At 36.1% G+C, this 19,581-nt stretch overlaps 1 protein-coding gene across 5 annotated transcripts in view; it reads left to right on the top strand.

Annotated features, from left to right (window-relative positions):
• LOC117168300 (pecanex-like protein 1) overlaps nucleotides 1-19,581 on the top strand; it is a 249,681-nt gene that overhangs the window by 188,724 nt on the left and 41,376 nt on the right. The gene's annotated exons all lie outside the window — the stretch shown is intronic.

Here is a 19,581-nt window from a genome sequence, read left to right as displayed (position 1 = left end):
TAACAAAAGCATTTATTTTGCTAAATAGAAATGTTATGCATGCACTTCGTGCATGTGCACTGTTTTGAGGTTAGGATCGTTTTTCAGCTCTCTGTCATTATGATAATATAGGTCTCTGTCGTAACGATGCTGTCGGTAGCACTTAAGAATAATTATGGGAGAGAATCCTACACACATAACCTCCAAATACACACACACACACACACATCAAATTAATCAAAATTAAATTCTTTTTAATTAAACCACAAAAAAGTGGACGGAGACGTTTGTTAGCATGTTCGATATCATTCTACAGAGTTTGAAGATAAAATATTTATTATTCTCAGAAAAAATCCGAGGGAATCTCACACTGACAAAATCGATACTAATTCCTAAGCGTCACACAAATTAATAAGTGTGAGCAAAATTAGATTTTTTGGAATTAACCCAGAAAAAAGTGTGCGGGAACGTCTGTTAGCATGTTCGCTCATGTCCCAAATGTTTAAGACAATATTTATTATTCTAGGGAAAAAACCGGGGGGGCCTAATACTGGTAAAATCTGTCATTTTCTAAGTATCACATGCCCTTAAAATACTAAATATCCTAAAGAAAATAACTTTTCACAATTCTTACTACTTACAAGGGGCAAAAATGGTTGAAATAAAACACTATTGCTTAAACAAGCCAGACTTATGTACACATTGCTTAAAACTCTTTACTTATGGATATATGTCAAGATAGATGTCAAGTTTTCGACAAAGGATACACTTTTGTATGTAGTTGAATGTTTTGATTATTATTGAAAATATTACCCGATTTTAATTAATCTTTTTTTCAATTTCTTGTAGTTATATAAGAAAAGTCATTTTGTCAATTAAAATTAAATTAATTAATGATTTCCTAATGTCCGTTTTTCTAACTTGCCGCAATCTCATAACAATGCCTGGTTTCATTCGTTCCGGATAATTTGACTCGCTCCGGGTAGTCTGCCAACTGTAGTTTGAAACGCTCGCTGTCGAAATACATATGCAGCTATCACTGAGCGTCACTGCTATGTAAGTGCTATTCTTATGTTTTTTGATTATCTAACAAAAGGTAAACATTTTATCGAAAACCCAGCTCCGCTTGCTTCGAGATATAGTTATTTAGATGAGGTATTGAACCCTATAGCCTCAACTTTCAGAACCGATCACACATTCTAATAAAGCGCCTTAACGTTTACAATTGGCTATTTAAATTCGATTTTCATGCCTTAAATTAAAATTTTGTAAAAATATAACACAGTAATTAGAAATATTTGTTCTTTAAAATTCCGCCATCCTTCCAGTAACTTTTTTTCGAGGTCAATAAACCACTGGTTTCCTATAACCTTTGTCAGAGGTAATTTCCAAATTTCACCAAATTTAATTTTTAATTTTCCATCTATTTCAGCTGGTCTGCATGGTAGGCTAGTCACAGGTATGAAGGGATCTTTTTCAGGCATTTAAAACTGGAATCTGAGAAGATTTAATCGATCAGCACTGAAACTTTGAATTTGCACTTTGAGTGCCGTTCAATTGGCAGGAGTGTGTTTTTATAATTTGTTCTATTTTTCAAACAAATATTTTATCCTAAATTTGGGGTTACATGTTTTTTAAGGGTTTTATGGTATATTTATTCATAAAGCTAATCTTTTTTCATATAAATTTTGTGAACTTATACTTTAAAACGTTCTTCCAGTAAACAATGATGTTCCCTGCATATTGAACGACACTCAAACTGGACTGCCCAGTCCTGTTTCCGCTCTGCTTGTTTAAAGCTACTTAGGTTCCAGTGTTAAATGCCTACGTATGTTCTCTTTATACCTACGACTAGACTACCAAGCAGACCAGGTGAAAGGGATTAAGAATTAAACATTTTTCAATTTCAAATTACCTCCGAGAAAGTTAGAATTTCAGAATCTACGGGTTTCGATAGTTTCAGATATCTAACTTTTATTTTAAGTTTGAAAGTGGAATTAATGTATCTCGTATATGAAATGAGGTACGCTAAAACAGACAACACTTTTTTTCATTCAACCCTATAATAGTATATTAGTATATAATTTATAACTATAAAGTATATAAAATAAGAAAATTAATAAATAAAAAAGTGTTAATAATATGAAGAAAATTTTAAAAAGGGATTCGAGGTTGGTGGTGGCCAAGTACTGTAAATCGCTCTTCCCGCCCAGTACATGACTTTTTTCCTTTTCAAACTGAATGTCTTCTACTTTTATTTTATTGATAAGTTGTAAACTGTTATTATTAATTTGTGCTTGAAAAGCATTTTTTGATTTATTCATTTTGAATTTTCGCAGAACTTTGACTAGAGCAGTTAGAGCTACCGAGCGGCTGTAAGATTTACAATCACTAGGTCGCGAGACGATCCCGGTATAGTTCCCGCTGAAAAAGTGGACCTATTTCCATCTTGATCTGATCTCCATTTTAACTTATAGAGAATATAAGAATGCTTATGAAAAGAAGCTTTTTCATGTTTATGACTTCATGGCATGACAAAGATGAGTCATTTCGTGCGACTTTATTCACATTGTGCAAAACACGCAAATTTACATTCAATCCATAATCATGAAAACACACCTCTTCATTATAGTGTTTATGAAAAGATTCTTTATCACGTTTTTAAAAATATAATCTTTGAACATCACCTCTGCTTTGAACAATCAACATAATCTTGGTTTAATACAATTTTAAAAATAAATAGAAATTAATAAATAATCTTAAATTTATTAAAATGTTAATTTTACTATGAAAAAAACGGCGGTGTTAAACTTTTGGGACAATTCTAATACTTTCTTACTACGGGGACTCTACTACTGAGATTCAACCACATTTGCATGACGTAACACTCATCGTTTAGCGAAAACTTTTCTACAGTGGATCTGCCTAAAGTAAACTTAATTTACAGATTTCCTATGTTTGATGCTAACAAAAAAGTAATATTTTATCCATTTTATCATAACAAACAAAATGAACGAAAAATATTGTTATTGACATGATCAAGTAACTTTGTACTGTAACTTTGTCATTTTCGACAAACAAATAACATTTTTTCGGAGTTATTTTGTTAAATAATATCTGTTCCTTTATTTTTACACTGTAATACTTTTAATCCAAGAATCATAGCAGATAATATATTCTATGTCAGATAATTGTTGTAATCATATTCCTTGAGATTTTATTTTTCTTACTATGGAGTATGTATATATATGATTTTTTTGTCAGCTGGTGCCGAAAATTCGATAACAAACATGGTACGTTTCTCGAAGTCAAATAGATCTATGTAAGGCCTCGAGTGTACAACAGAAACAATTGTCGAGGATATGAAGTTCCAGTATATTCGGCCATTCTCATTCTCAATCTTCCTGCATGAGTTGGACAACTAGATAGTATGTGTCCTAGATGATCGGGATGTGCATGACACGCTCTGCTACTACCATCGGAAATATCTTGGCTCGAAATGTCGCGACGATAGGCTAAAGTGGAAATGACACTGTCTTGAGATGCAAAAATGAAACCATCCGTCCTCGGTTTCAATCCGGGTTATTTAACGAAAGCAAACGTTAGCTTACACGACATCGATTGATCCATCATATTTTCGTGGAAGATACCGTGCATTCTCTTGTCGAGGAGCTTTTCACGGAAGTTTTTCTCCTGTGATTTCTTAATCCTGCTTTTCAGGAATAAGGAGTCGAGATAGATAATATTTGAAATATTTTGCTCACCCCTGATATTGAATTCACGGCCAAGTGTTTTAGTAGGTTCGTCCTCCGCTTTGGACAGAAACGCTCCTTTCCCCACCTTTTCATGCTGCCTGACCATTTTAAGAAGAGGTTTTGCGACTAAATGTGCTGTACCCAGAATAATCCTGTTGTGAAGACATTCAATATTTAGTATTCTGCGACCACCTTGACGGCGTGAAATGTAGAGTCACGGAACAGCAGACTTAAGGTGCATGTCTTTATTCATGTGCATAAGCTTTCGTGTCCCGATACCAAGGGATTTGAGCTCATCTTACGTCCATGGAACCACTCCAAATGAACAGAGAATACCGAGATGGCAAGCATGTTAGTTGCAAGTGCAGAAGACCTAATCTGCCGGAAGGTACTATTGTATTTTCGATTTCCACGTTTGCTGCAAAAGTACGCTTCGGAATGGTGAAGTGCATGAGATAGTGCCAATAATGGTAAGCAAAAGAGGAGTCGAATCATGGTGTCGCCCTTAAAGGAACATCTCTGAAAGGTGACAATTTTATTTGTCACACGATGTTTTCCAGATGAGATCGTAAATCTGGTTTTCCAATGCGGCATCATTCTCTCTATAGACGTCACAATGTGCGGATGAACCTTTAAGCTTTTCAAAAGACAGATGATAAGTCTAAGGGAGGTTAAACCGAAAGCTTTACGGCAATGAATCCAAGCCATTGATAGGCTGCGCTGGTACAATGCTGCGTCTTTGCAGACACGTTTATCAATGAACAGACTTTCCTGACATCCTACTACGTTCTTCTTCGAGCTGCTTTGTTCGTACATTTCTTAACGCACAGATCCGAATGTCTGAACAATCCTATCATTTGGGATACCTGTGAAGATCTTATACAGCGACTTAAGGTATGAGGTGAACATGCGGGCCAGATGCTGATGGGTTGAAGGAAACTTTTTCCACCAGAAGGTCTTGATACCATCTGGTCCCAGAGCGGAATAATCCTTCATGCCACCTAATACTTTTTTTACCTCCTCGAAAGTAATGGGTGGGTATTCTTCCTCGGGTTTTATGAGGGTATTGCAGTAACTGGAGGATCTTAAAGAGTCGAAATGGATCAGAGAAAAAAGGTTAGTTTTCTCTGACACACCTCTCTGTCCGATCTAGACTTCTCTTTGTTTTGACTTGTTCAGTGTGTGATAACGGATCCACAGATCGGCCGCGAATTGTCAAACCTTGAGAGTGAAATTCCTGTCTGATGTTATGTAGTCAATCACGCACTGAATGCGGGACGCGTACTGTCTTGCCCAGCCTATCTTTCTGACGAGTCAATGCATTCGTTTTTTAGTCTTATGATCAGCTGTTGGTTTCGTTTTAGCGTTTGCACCTGCCAAAACTCTCGCTGCATTATACTCAATACAATTGATAGTCCAGAGGTCGGATTCTTAGGAAAAATCTTCACGAAGCTCGTCATCTAGTTCAGCTTGATCTTTTGGGCTTGAGAGAAATCTGAATGTATATGTTTCTCCAGGTCCTGAAGCATCGATCTTCCTCTATTGGATGTCTGCTTGCGGTTCGTCTCAGTGTCGCATCTCTTTTTCTGTTGACTGCTTGTTCTGGCTGCGGTTGAGTAGATGCTTCGCTTATATAACCCCTTCTCCGGAGTTTCTCGGCACGGTTTTGCAGTCGTTTATGCGAAAAATGTGACAGATCTGGGTGTTCATCACACCACATAGCGTGCACTGGCGCCATGTAGCCTTTTTGTTCAGGGGCCATACTGGTATCATAGCACTCCAGCAGGTCGCCCTTGAGTTGATCCGTCCACTCAAAAGTATTGAAATTTTTCCGGTCCATCACATTAACTCCGCCTGGAATGGCCTTCCACCTCTAGGGTAGTCGGCATTGTTGTCCGACCTATTGGTGGGAGCCCTGCGCGTTCGATTGTTTTGAATCGCACTTACTACAACTATGTTTAGTGTTTTCATTGTTGTTCTCAGGAGCAGCTGGGAAAAAGGGTTCGTCCATTCTTGTAGAGCCCCGCATGGAAGGATAAGCCTGCATACTCTGTGAGGTCGCCCTGTATCCCAGAGTCACCATTTGAGAAACCTCACCCAGGTGCCATTCAGCTTTCGACACGGTTGATACGCCTCCGCTGAGGGGTTATTTTTCCGGGACCATCTCTGGAAAATTATCCGCGTCTTTTTTAAATTATTGTAACCATATTTAGCAGAAACCCTTGGTACAGGGACCCTCTATCCGCAACCCGAGGACGCGTTCGGTGGCTTTGTCATAGGATCTGCGGTTTTATTCCAAAGGAATCGAAACCGAGTCGCATATATATGTGTATGTGGGGGGGGGGGGCTATGTGTGTGTCATTATTACATTATATAAATTTTAAATAAGTTATTTTGAAGAAAACTCCAAAATGTACTTTTTATCTTTCAATGCCATTAAAAGTAATTTTAAAGAAAACTTGTTTTTCTAATCGCTTTCAGGAATTAATTTTGTATTCAAAGCTTCGTACAATGAGTTTCAAAGGCTACTTGAAAATTAATTTTGTAATTAGTGTTGATTTTCGTTAATATTTGATCATATAAGTGTGCTGTATTGTGCATATAAAAGGGCTTAGTTGGTTTTTGCGATTTTTTATTCCTTGTAGATAACAATTATTATTTTACATTCAACCTTTATCATCATTGCGACTTATTTGATAACTCCAACATATGAAACTATATAAAAAAGCTTCTTAATAATAAAAGAATAGCGAAGTAAATTTACAGAAAAAGACAAAATCTGAAACAACAAATAACTCAATTTTTAATAAACAATTACATATTCAAGTGTTAAAAAAAGTTACGCTTATATGCTTCTTCCAAATTATATACTTCACTTTGAGGTTATGCATCGTGCGCGTTTCAAGAAAATAAGAAATTTACTAAGTTGGATGCCATACACGATTCTGCTGCCCGGCAGATCCCGCCTATTGCCGTGGAAGCAATAAAAAAAATCTACCGAATACCCAGGTAGCTCATGGTACTGCACATCTATATACAACGTATTTTTAATCGACTCATTAGATCAATTATTGCCAATCAAGGTTAAAAAAAAGGAAAAATACGTACGATTCCCAAGAATTCAGTTTCTAGAGATTTAGGGTAAAGGTTTATGTTAAATTACTAATACATTTTTTACCTTTCAGTGTATTCTAGGCAGCTAAGTAATAAATTAATTAACTTTTCTTTACTAGAACTTTTTGCTTGGTGTCTCGAGATTTGTGTTACATGGAAGCAAATGCCAATTCGAATTTACTTAAAAGCATACATTCCGAGAATTTTATAGAAGTTAATACATGTACTTGGCATATACTACTTTCCAGAAATGGTACCATGGAATTAAACAATCTTATGAAAAAACGGTTTTATACTATATTTTAAATTAAGAATTAATAGTTTGCCGAGTAAAAATATTTCGTCTTGAGCTAAGTTTTGGCTCTTCTTAGTTTGTGGCCAAAACGGCTATGTCTCGCTAGCGGTCATGGGAGAGACTTGAGAGTCGCACATGAATCGGAGCCCTGAAAGTTTCCGTTGGTGAATTTTTTTGCCCATTATATTCCGACCTCTAGAAACTGTATGGACTTCATCGACTGGGCATGCAATTTCCAGGAATCAGGTAGCTTAGCTGGGACAAAACAGTTGACATCTGCTAAGGATCAACATTTTACAAACGATGTAACGTGTAATTTTGTAATAAATGTTTTGGTAATTTAAAATTCAGAACCTGTCAGTCTCAAGAACTACAAACATATCAAATTATTTGTAAAAAGATTAAAACTGTGATTTTCTACAAGTATCCAGTAAACTATTAATGACAGGAAAAAATGGATACCATTTTTAGATTTGCGGTCCAAAGAACATTTTCGTTTTAAAGACGAAAAATGAATTCTGGCTGCTTTTCGAAGCTAGGGGTGTATGCGTAAGCGACTTGATGGAAAACTTTTTTAGCAATGGATAATGCCATTCCCTCAAACTAAGGGGCCATCCATATACCAAATGGACATTTTTTCACCACTTTTTGACCCCCACCCTTCCCCCTCGTGGACAGCCGTGGAATTTGGACAAATCCCCCCCCCCCGTACTTTGTCCACGTGGACGTATTTTATGAAAATGTAGATATTATTAGTCTTCAAAATGTACGGGAGGTCGCGACAATTCCATGGACGTAATTTGAGTACTCACTAAAATTTCAGATTCTTTTCTTTCATATGTCAACAGCTCGAACCTCGTTGACTGGCTAACAGCTGTTGATGCATTTTGCAACAATTTATCGTTAAAGTGGTCGGAAATTCGAATGAAAAAACGTCATTTTAGTACTCTTCAAATCCACGGGGAATGATTGTTTGGATGTTAAAAACTAACAATAAGTTTGACTGGCAACATCTTAGTGGTGCCAAAATTGACTAACAGAGTGTGAAACATGTAAAAAATTTGAGTGAAAAAACGTAATTTTAGTACTCTTGAAACCCATTGGGGATGATTTTTTAGGTGCAAACAACTACCAAGATGTTTGACTGGCAGCTTCTGAGTGGTGCCAAAGTTGACTGGCAGGCTGTCAAACATGCCAAAATTTCAAGCCACGAAACGTGATTTTAGTACTCTTGAAACCTATCGTTGCGAGCTGTGAATTTGCATAAAAAGTGAGATTTTCGTAGTTTCTTTTTTATATACATATTATTTTTATAGAAGTATCCTATAGATTAAAATTTTAGTTAATGAAAAGGACAAAACTTTCATCCGGTTGCTGATTAAAATGTCAGTCAACTGTGGCACTACTTAGGAACTGCCAGTCAAATTCTTTGTTAGTTGTTTCCACCAAAACAATCATCCTCGATGGGTTTGAAGAGTACTAAAACGATGTTTTTTCACTCAAAGTTTTGACATGTTTTACAGTTTCCCACTTAACTTTGGCACCACTAAGGAGCTAATAGTCAAATTCTTTGTTAGTTGCTTGCACTAAAACAATCATCCTCAATGGGTTTGAAAAGTACTAAAATGACGTTTTTTCACTCGAATTTTTTACATGTTTGACAGTTTGAAAGGTTAACTTTGGCACCACTCAGGAGCTGTCAGTCAAATTCTTTGTTAGCTGTTTGCACCAAAAAAATCATCCTCAATGGGTTTGAAGAGTACTAAAACGACGTTTTTTCACTCGAATTTTTGACATGTTTGACAGTTTCCCAGTTAACTTTGGCACCACTCAGGAGCTGCCAGTCAAACTTATTGTTAGTTTTTAGCACCCAAACCAATCATCCTCAATGGGTTTGAAGAGTACTAAAATGACGTTTTTTCACTCGAATTTTTTGACATGTTTAAAGTTTCCCAGTTAACTTTAGCACCACTCAGGAGCTGCTAGTAAAATTTTTTGTTAGTTGTTTGCACCAAAACAATCATCCTCAATGGGTTTCAAGAGTACTAAAATTACGTTTTTTCACTCGAATTTTTGACATGTTTGAAAGTTTCCCAGTTAACTTTGGCTCCACGCAGGAGCTGCCAGCCAAACTTATTGTTAGTTTTTCGCATCCCCGTGGGTTTGAAGAGTAATAAAATGATGTTTTTTCACTCGAATTTTTGACATGTTTGACAGTTTCCCAGTTAACTTTAGCACCACTCAGGAGCTGTCAGTCAAATTCTTTGTTAGTTGTTTGCTCCAAAACAATCATCCTCAATGGGTTTCAAGAATACTAAAATTATGTGTTTTCACTCGAATTTTTGACATGTTTGACAGTTTCCCAGTTAACTTTGGCACCACTCAGGAGCTGCAGTCATACTTATTGTTAGTTTTTAGCATCCAAACAGCCATTCCCCGTGAGTTTGAAGAGTACTAAAATGACGTTCTATCACTCGATTTTTTTACATGTTGGACAGTCTGCCAGTTAACATTGGCACCACTCAGGAGCTGCCAGCCAAACTTATTGTTAGTTTTCAGCATCTAAACAATCATTCCCCGTGGGTTTCAAGAGTACTAAAATGACGTTTTTTCACTCGAATTTTTGACGAGTTTAACGTTAAATTGTTGCAAAATATACCAACAGCTATTAGTCAGTCAATGAATTTCGAACTGTTGACTGTGAAGACAAAAGAATCTGAAATTTTAGTGAGTACTAAAATTACGTCCATAGAATTGTCGCGAGCTCTCGGACTATGAAAAGTCCAAAAGGAGCGATGAATTTGCTGAAAAAATTCGAATTAGCTTAGGAACGTGAGCTTAAACATTAATGAATTTGAAAGAAAAAGTCGTGAAAAAAATAAAAATAAAAAATATTTTGTGTGTGAGCACAATATAAAAATTGGTGTATACCTATAGTATACCTTGTCTCATTTCAGTATATTTTCCACAGATTTAGGGAAATGTGTGTCCACGTGGATTCTAGCTCGACCCCCCGGTCCCCCTCGTGGACAAGCGTGGAATTTTTCCATACCGCTTCCACCCTAAAGTGTCCACTTGGTATATGGATGGCCCCTAACGTAAATGTCGACAATAGTAACTTTCAGTTAATATAAATTTACGTAGAGCTGCAGGATAAATACGAGGTGCAAGCAGGGGGATTATACGAGTACAGTAAGGTGGTAAGCCAAAGTAAGCCCAAAAAAAAGAAAGGACTTAAAATTTTGTCCAAAGTGGTTAATATGAAACGACCAAACATGGACCATGAAAGGAGGATTTAAAAAAATGCCATTTGTGGCCTGTCAGTGCAAAGTGATTACGCATCAAAAAATGGTTTTTTGATCTATTATAAATTGATAATGCAGATTGCTAGACTGAACTATCAATTTCCATCTGGGATACTGCTGAGGATAGGGGAAACGTGCATCAACTCATTCCTAGCATCGAAGTCGAGGTTCTGGGCCTCCATGAGATGACCCTAGAAAAAGCGGTACGAGGCGCTGTAAGGAGACACTTCGATGCGAGTCTGGCTGCAGATATCTAAGTCAAAATGACGAAGAGAGCCTTCAGTGGGTATCTGAAGGCATACGTTAAGCTAAACGAGGAGCTAATCGCGAGGATACTCCATACGGCAAACCCTAATGTAGGATGGGTGTCCCAAAGGGCTTCCACTGCGCAGGACGCCGAAGCACGGCCTTGCGAGCCTATAGGCATGGTCCTAAAATAAATCGAAAGCTTTTCAAGATTCACTGTCTGACTAGTAAGAAGAGGTTATCTTAGTGGATACTACCATTTTTCAGGTCACAGATTTATTGCACAAAATAGAGAAGTGGACCATGAAGACATCTTAAATCTGGCTTTTCTGACGTAGAAATAAAAAATAGTATGACCGGGAAACCTTATATACAATGCTTATTGAAATTCAAGCCAAAATTTTTTGAAACATAGGTAGATATGCGAATCGTCGTTACGGTGTAAAATTAACTGTACTTCGTTCATTCTATCTATGTTCCCAGTACCCCACAATGAGATAAATGTCAATGTCCCCCTTAACATCGAACAAAAAACAATTTTTTGATGCGTATTCACATTACATTCGCAGGGCAAAAACGGCCTATTTTTAAGCATGAAATGTCTAAAATATCTTGAAACTTGAAAACGTAAAATTGGAAAAATTCGCAAAATGGCGGGCATGTAAATGGGCTCAAACTATTTCCTAAATTCATTAACAAAGGATAACGAAAAATTATGGAAATATCTTTATAATTTATCCTCAAAGGATATATTTTTCTAACAGGTTTCAACTTAACACTGTTAAACCTCGGGAAAGCGGAATATGCACATAGGCATATCCTCCTGTGAATCTGTTCAAAATAATGCGGGAAAAAGTATGTGAGGTGTTTAAAAATTATTATATGTTAAATCCAGTGTAAAGGTCTACAGACGAAAGTTAGAATTCAATCAGTGTCTATAAATAAAGGATGATTGTACTAATAATAATATATTTCTGCTTCGAAGGAATTCAGAGTGATCGGGCATGTAAAGGAAGAAGTACTTATCTGTGATCATACATATGGGAAAAATTACATTTCACACTTTCCCTCTCATCTTATATGTTACGTTTGTAAAATAATGGTGTAGCTACATAGTCTTCAATTATAATTTGTTGGATTAGCAAATATTGTAAATTCACTCTGCAAAGACGATTAAGACGATAGTATCAAATTTAAAAACATTTACTCAACGTTAGTATTCTCAAAAGCTGATAACATTTGAGCAAGAAATCCAATGACAAAAATGTAGTCAAATATACAGGCTGTGATGTGTTATACCATTAGGAATTTACGTAAAAATGTTCAAAACTGGCTGATGGAAGAATTTTGAGATATTGCAGATCCAGGTCTGGCTTCTCAGTATGCAATAATAGAGATCTTAACTCTAATAAAAGAAACGACCAGTCAGTAAATAGTATACTCGCATCACAGCAAAGACCTATTCATTCAAATGGCCACGAGGGACTGATGAAATTCATGGAAAAAAAAACGCTGAAACAACATAGAACTCTAGTGAAATAAGACTTTGATGATTTAATAGGCACAATAGAAGAACTGACTGACAAGATGAGCGCCATTATCTCGCAAGTCAATCAAGTGCATCGGTGATGCACTGTTCACTGCAGCGACGGAAGAAATGAGAATCATCCAAAGATTAGGCAGTTTTCAATTAGAAAATAACAAAAAAATGTGAATACAATTTCCTATGAAATATTAAAATACTTTTTGCAGGTGAAATCTGTAAACGCAAAAATTTTATAGATAAACCAATTTATGATTCTATCTAAATTTTTAAATTTACCCAGTTTGAAATTATAACTGGATTATAAACGATAAATTCATCAAGTTGTCCAGAAATAAATTTCAAAACTATCAAATTTCAAAATTAGGCGCTCTGCAAATTTATTTATAATTTGCAAGCTTGTAAAATCGCCCAACAAATATTCTGGATATTTCAGAATTTTCCACATTGATAATTATTCCAAAATTACAAAACTAGTGAATATTGACTTTTTTTTAAAAATATTTTAGTTTGTCAAGTTACCCAGCAATAAATTTCAAAGCTATCAAATTTTCAATTATGGCCTCTGCAAATTTATTTATAAATTTCAAGCTTATCTATTCGCCCAACAACCATTCTAGATATTGCAGAATTTTCCACATTGATAATTATCCCAAAATTACAAAACTGGTGTATATTGACTTTTCTTAAAAAAATATTTATTTTATTAAGTTACCCAGTAATAAATTTCTAAGCCATTAAATTTCTAATTAGGGCTTCTGCAAATTTATTTATAAATTTCAAGCTTGTTTTTTTATCAGTAAATTTGCATCCTTTGACTTACATGTGCAACTTATCTTTAAAAACTGGTAAATTCCCAAAAGTTTGGAAATTAGCAAGAGTTTTCCCGATTTACAAAAAATTTTTACAGCCCCTTGTAACCAACTACAGGCCAATATTGGTATTTTACAACTTTGCGAATGTTTTCGAGAAATATATAGGCCAGAATCTAAGAAAAAGTTTAGAACCGTTACTGTGCCAGGAGCAAGGTGACTTTTTGTCTAAACAGCCTACCAGTCGTATAACGAATCTAGTTTCTTACACTCATTATTAGTTTTATAGGCTATCGTTTCCGGTGCTTTTGTCTTTTGATCATCTTATATAAATAGTTGCTGGGTCAGGGGGGCAAGAGGTGGGTGATAAAGGCGGGAAACGTCACGGAGCTTTGGGTACGGTAGGATGCCGACGACACGAAGTCCACAAACTGGCGCCAGAGGGCAACAGTTGCTAGAGATCGGCACAGAGCAGAAAACTGTAGTGACTGCAACAACTGACGTTGCTGAAAGCATTCGCAGTGTGGGGGGGGGGGGGGGGGGGGGGGGGGGATTTTGACAAGGTTGACAAGCTAGACAACGCGGGATCGAACAGAAGTCTGGACGAATGGCAAAAAATGGCAAGCGCGACTAGCCGTGAAGGGAAGGAAAAAAGAGGCAGGGGACGATAAGGTAGAAAGGGACAAGGATAACAAGAGAGTTAGAGTTAAACGGAAAACACCAGAGAGAGATAGGGGGGATGGGGGGATGTTTGAAAAATTGGAAGCTCTCGTAAAACGGTTTAGAGAGGAAACAAAAAAGAGATTGGATGACATGAATAGGGATATGAATAGGCAAGCAAACGATGTAAAGGGGGAAGTGAAAAGGGTAAGAGAAAAATGGGAAGAATGGGATGAACGATGGAAAGAGAAGAAAGACAAGGTTTGTGGAAAGCTAGAGAGCATTGAGAATAGAGAGAGGTTGACGAACAGAGGTCTATAGAGATAAAACAGTTAAAAGAACGGGTAGGTAATCTAGAAATTAGGAATGAGCATTTGGGAAAAAACAGAGAGTGAGGAAATAGTAAAAGGGAATGAAAAGAACGTCTAAAGTGAAAATGAAAGTTTGAAGTAAAGACTCAGTGAGATTGAAAGAAGATTATAAGGGGAATAAAGGGTAGAGAGGAAAAATAATTTAGTAATTAAGGGATTGAAAGTGGAGAGTGAAACGGGAGAGGTGGAAATAAAAAATCTTTTGCGACACATTAGAGTGCAGGTCAGGGTAAAAGGATTCAAGAGAATAGGAGGGACGAATGAAGGAAAAGAAGGTATGTTTCTAGTAAAAGTGGAGAGTGAGGAGGAGAAAAAGAAAATTATGGAGGGGAAAAAATTATTGAGAGGAAGAAGGGAAAGAATTTAAGAAGATCTGACATGGAGGGAGAGGAAAAGGAGATGGCAAATGAAGCAGAGGGCTTGGGTAGAGAGGAAAAAGGGCCATATGCTGTGGATAGGGAGAGACAGATTATGGATAAATGGGGAGGAATGATGCTGGGACGAAGAAGTAGAAGAATTAAGGAAAAAAGAGGAAAGTCTTGAGAAGGGTAGGGGGAAAGAAGACGAAAAAGAGTCTGGAAATAAATCAGAGGGGTTTCCAAACGGTAAAGGGGAAACAAAGTGAAGAGGAAAGAAGATGGAAGGGAAGAGAGAAACGTGAAAATAGCTTTCTTGAATGTGTCAGGTTTGAAGAACAAGAATAAAGGGTTTTGGGAGGAGTTAGAGACGTGGGATGTGATAATGAAGAGTGAAACTTGGGCAGATAAGAAGGACCTGAAGGGGATAAAAAAGCTGTTACCGAAAGGTTATGTGTGGACAATGCAAGAAGCAAGAAAAGAACACGTTAAAGGGAGAAAGATGGGCGGAATGGTGTCAGGGGTGAGAAAAGAATTATCAGTAAAAGGGAGAAAAGATGGGGACATGGAGGAAAAGGATGGAACAATGGTAAGAAGAATTATAATTGGGAAAGTAGAAATTGCGGAGGTTTGTGTATAGAGAAGAAGAGGGGAAGAGAAAGGCTGGGCGGTAATATGGTTGAAGAAAGAATGCGCCATATAATAGGGAATATGATTTTAGGGAATAAGGTAGGTTGCGAGCACTTACCGATCATAGCTACACTAAAAAGATACGTCAGTATGCGCGACAGAGAGAGAAAGGAAGTAGGGTCCGAAAGAAACACGAAAATGGGAGTCTGTGGGGTAGATAAATTAAAAGAGTTTAAACAAAAGATGGAAAAGGTTTGGTATGAAAAAGAGGAGGGAATAGACTCGTTAATTGAAAGGCTGAAGTGGTGGATTGAGAAATTAAAGGATGAGCTGGGTACTAATGAAGAAAGAGTAGGGGGGAATAGAGGCTGGTGGGACGAGGAATGCTCGGAGAGTAAAAAGAGAATGAAAGAGTGTAAGAAAATGGAGAAAAGGGAAAATCGAGAAGGAGGAGTATAACAGGAGGAAAAGAAGATCATGAGCAGATGCTAGAAAGAAATAGACAAAGGGGAAAGGAAGAATATAAAGAAGATGTAGAAAAAGCGATCAAAGAAGGTAGGGTGTGGGATGTGATAAATAGGAATAGACGGGAAAGGAAGGGCATTAACGATGAAGTATGGCGGAGAAGGGATTAGGGAAGGGATGTGGAAGATCTGCAACAAGGTCTGGAAAGGGGAAGGTTGGCCAGAAGAGTAGACGACGGGACTGGTGGTACCGCTTGTCAAGAAAGGGGAAGGAAAGAAGGTAAAGGAATACAGAGGGATCATCCTCATGTCAGTCGGCTATAAAATATATGCAGAAATCTTAAGGAAAATGTTGGAGAGTCAGGTGGAACAAAAAGAAAGCATTCGACATAACCAGACGGGATTTAGAAAAGGGATGGGAACTATAGACAATATCTACGTACATAATTACTTATTTAACCGAAATTTGTTAAGAAAGAAAGGGAAACTAGTCGCTTTGTTCGTAGATTTCAAAGCAACGTTTGACTCAGTAAACAGAAAAGTGCTATGGCAGGTAATGAAAGAGAGGGGTGTAGAGGAAAAGTTGGTGGAGAAGATAAAAGAAATTTTCACTGAAACCTGGATTAGGGTGAAAATAGGAAAGAAAAAAGGGCAGGTTTTCTGGACAGGCAGAGGTCTAAGGTAAGGGTGCCCTTTGAGTCCGTTACTATTTAATATCCTGCTGGCAGACTTAAAGAAGAAGCTAAAGGAGAAAGGGAAAGGAGGAACGGTTTTGGGTAATAGCAAACTATACTGTCTAGCATACGCGGACGATGTAGTTCTGTTAGCAGATGATGAGAAAGGGATGAACCTAATTATGAGAATCTTCGAAGCGTATGTGGGAGCAAAAGATCTGACGGTGAGCGTAGAGAAAACCAAGGTGATGTGTTTCAGAAAGAGAAACACCATAAAAGACTATGTTTGGAAGATGAACGGACAAGCAGTGGAAAGGGTGGAGGAATTCTGTTACTTAGGCTTTTGGTTTGAGGCAGAAGGGGAAAACGAGCTTCAGGTGAGGAAAAGAATTGAATTTGCGAGTAAAGTAATGGGCCAAGTATGGGGTATAAGAAAGAGAAGGTTGAAGAACGATTGGAGCATGAAGGTCTGGTTGTTTGATGCGTTGGTTTGGGCGGTGTTGTGTTATGGTGTGGAGGTCTGGGGATGGAAGGAACATAGGAAAGTAGAGAGCATGCATGAGCCATTTCTGAGGTGGGTACTGGGGGTTAGCTGAGTTGCCCAGGATATATGTTAAAAGAAGAGTTAGGAAGAGAAAATATGGTTACTAGACGAATTGAGAGAGCCTGGAAGTTCGAGAAGGAGTTATGAAGTGGCAAGACATAGAGCTAGAGCTATTAGTTAAACAAGGAGAAGAGAGATGGACAAAGATTATAGATTTGAGGTTCAAAACATGGTATATGATGGTCAAAGGGTTGACGGAACCAGAATATCTGCAAAAAATAAAAAAGGAAGAAAAATGGAATAGGGTTGTTAGAATGGGAGAAGGAGTGAGAGCATGCAGATATTAGATGGATGAAGAGGAGAATTTATGTAGAGTATGTGGATACGAAATGGAGTCATGGGCACATGTATTAGATGTGCAGGAGAGGAAGAGGGATAGTTGAGTGTGGATTAGTGTGTAAGATGAATCTTTGATGGTAGTGGACAGGGAGTGATGTGAATGAAGAAATTGAAAGAAGTAAGGGAAAGCAAGGGAGTAGGGCAGAGCCAAACGGGTGATCCTGAAAAAGGACAGTAAAAGGCGAAAATTGTTTTCAACATCGTGGAAAATACCGTTATCCTACGTTATGCGAAAGAGTAGAATATAAGTAGTAGTTAAGTTAGACTAAGGATGGAATTGTAAATATATGTACAGGGAGCGGAGGCCCTCAAACCCGTAAAAGGGAGAGATTAAATACATACATTATTAGTTTTATAGTGAATTAATATAAATGCATATTTTTTAAGCTTGTCAGATTACCCATTAGTGGGGCAAGAATGTTTAGATATATCATTAAGTGAGACACAAGAAATCAATACTGGGATAAGGAAAATCGAATGAGGTTTATTAAAATAAAATTGTGTGATTTACTTACAATTATAGAATACCTTAAAAAAGAAGAGTAGATTATTACAAATCATAAGACATTTATTTTTCTTTTGTTTTTTGAATTCTTTTTTGACACCTTCTTTGTCTGCCCATTTCCAGAAGAAATTCAGTAATATATAATATTAAATTTCATTATATTTTCGACAAAGGGTAAAAATGTTGAATTCAAAAATATACATTTTCAACAAAATAGTTAATTCTCAATCTAATACTTCAATTTTCTAGCAAACTGTTGAATTTAAAAATAAATAACACTAATTTTCTAACAAAAAAGATGAATTCTCATTCAGGAGTAGAATATTTTATATTTCAACAAAAAATGTTAGAATTATAAATTAAAACAAGTCAAATTCATTTTTAGGAAATGAATTTTTACCTACATAGTTCGACTTTGTAAGGAAACAAGATAAAATTTCTGCCAAAAAAAATGAATTTTCAACCAAGAGAGATTTTTCATTGATATATATATATAAACATGAATTTTCAAAACAGCAAGTTCATTGATAGCCAAACAGTCGATTTTTCAAGTAAAATGATATACTTGTTGCAAAGTAGTATCATTTTTTCCTGAGTATTAAAATTTTTGAACAAGAAAGGTGAATTCTTATCAAAAAATATAATAGTTGATATTTTAACCAAGAAAGATTTTAATTACAAATTAAAAGCAGTTCAATTAATTTCCAAAAACAACAACGAGTTTTAAATAAAACTTTTGAAGTCTCAACATAAACAGATTAATTTTTAACCAAACAGTTGCATTTTTTCTCATAAAAGATAAAAATTATAATTAAACAGATAAATTTTCGAACCATAAAGATGAATTTTAACTAAATTAGTTGAAATATTAATAAAAAAAAAGATTTTTCAATCAAGAAAGAAAAAAAATTCGAACCAATCTGTTAAATTTTCAAGTAAATTTATAATATTAATGTTATTACTATTAATAATATTTAATAATAATCTATAATGTTAAATTTCAATTCATACTTACTAATTTGTATTGAAAAATTTAATTTAAGTGTAACTATTTAATTACTTACCTAACCAGTTGGCCAAATTTGAAGTTCGAATTACAGGTTGCAATAAAATGCTTTTAACTTCTTTTTTTTTAACTAATGAACGATTCAACGCAAGCGTGGAGCTCATGAATAATATTTTCAGTCTGTCACTGTAATAAAAAACTGCCTCATTTAATTCGAAATACGGCAAAAGTGGCCGCTCCAGTTTGAGAAACCAGATCGTGCAACTGACGTTTAAATGTCCGAAACTGAGACAGCGATATCTCGTCCCAGTTTAGGCAACTTCGCCAAAAAATTTTCCAAATGCGGGACACTTAAATATACATAACTTATTGAATAAAATCCCTAAAAAAAGTTAGTAATTTTATTTTTAACGCATTAAAAATGTTCAAAAGCATTACTTTTCCTATTAGTGTAGAAAATTTCATTACTACAAGGCTATAAAAGTTATGCGGAAAGTTTTAAAGTACAAAAAATGGCGAACAGTACAAAAATGAAAAGTGGTAACAAATTCATAAGAACTTTATAAATGCTAGAAAATTGTTAATTTTATGATTTACGCTAGAATATAAAAGATACTCAATGATATTTATTATTTTCCCAGTTTTGTACATACTTTTTACGTTGTCCCAGTAATGTTTAGTTTACCTTAATAATTTTTAATGCTTCCCCGGCGTTTCAATCATTTTTTTCAAAAATATTCCTGGGAAATAAATCTCATGAAGGCACTTTTCGAATCATTTATTTGTATATTCGTAATTTATTTTTCTCTGCATATTTCCGGGTGATAATTGTGGGTCCGGATGCAATAAGGGCACATAAAATTTTTTCGTGCGAAAACGAAGTCCCCTGGAGGCTTTAGAAAAAATTTTCGAATTTTAATTTT

The sequence above is a fragment of the Belonocnema kinseyi genome, chromosome 2 (assembly GCF_010883055.1).
Source record: "Belonocnema kinseyi isolate 2016_QV_RU_SX_M_011 chromosome 2, B_treatae_v1, whole genome shotgun sequence".
Classification (NCBI taxonomy): Eukaryota; Metazoa; Arthropoda; class Insecta; order Hymenoptera; family Cynipidae; genus Belonocnema; species Belonocnema kinseyi.
This window is presented reverse-complemented; position numbering and strand designations above follow the sequence as displayed.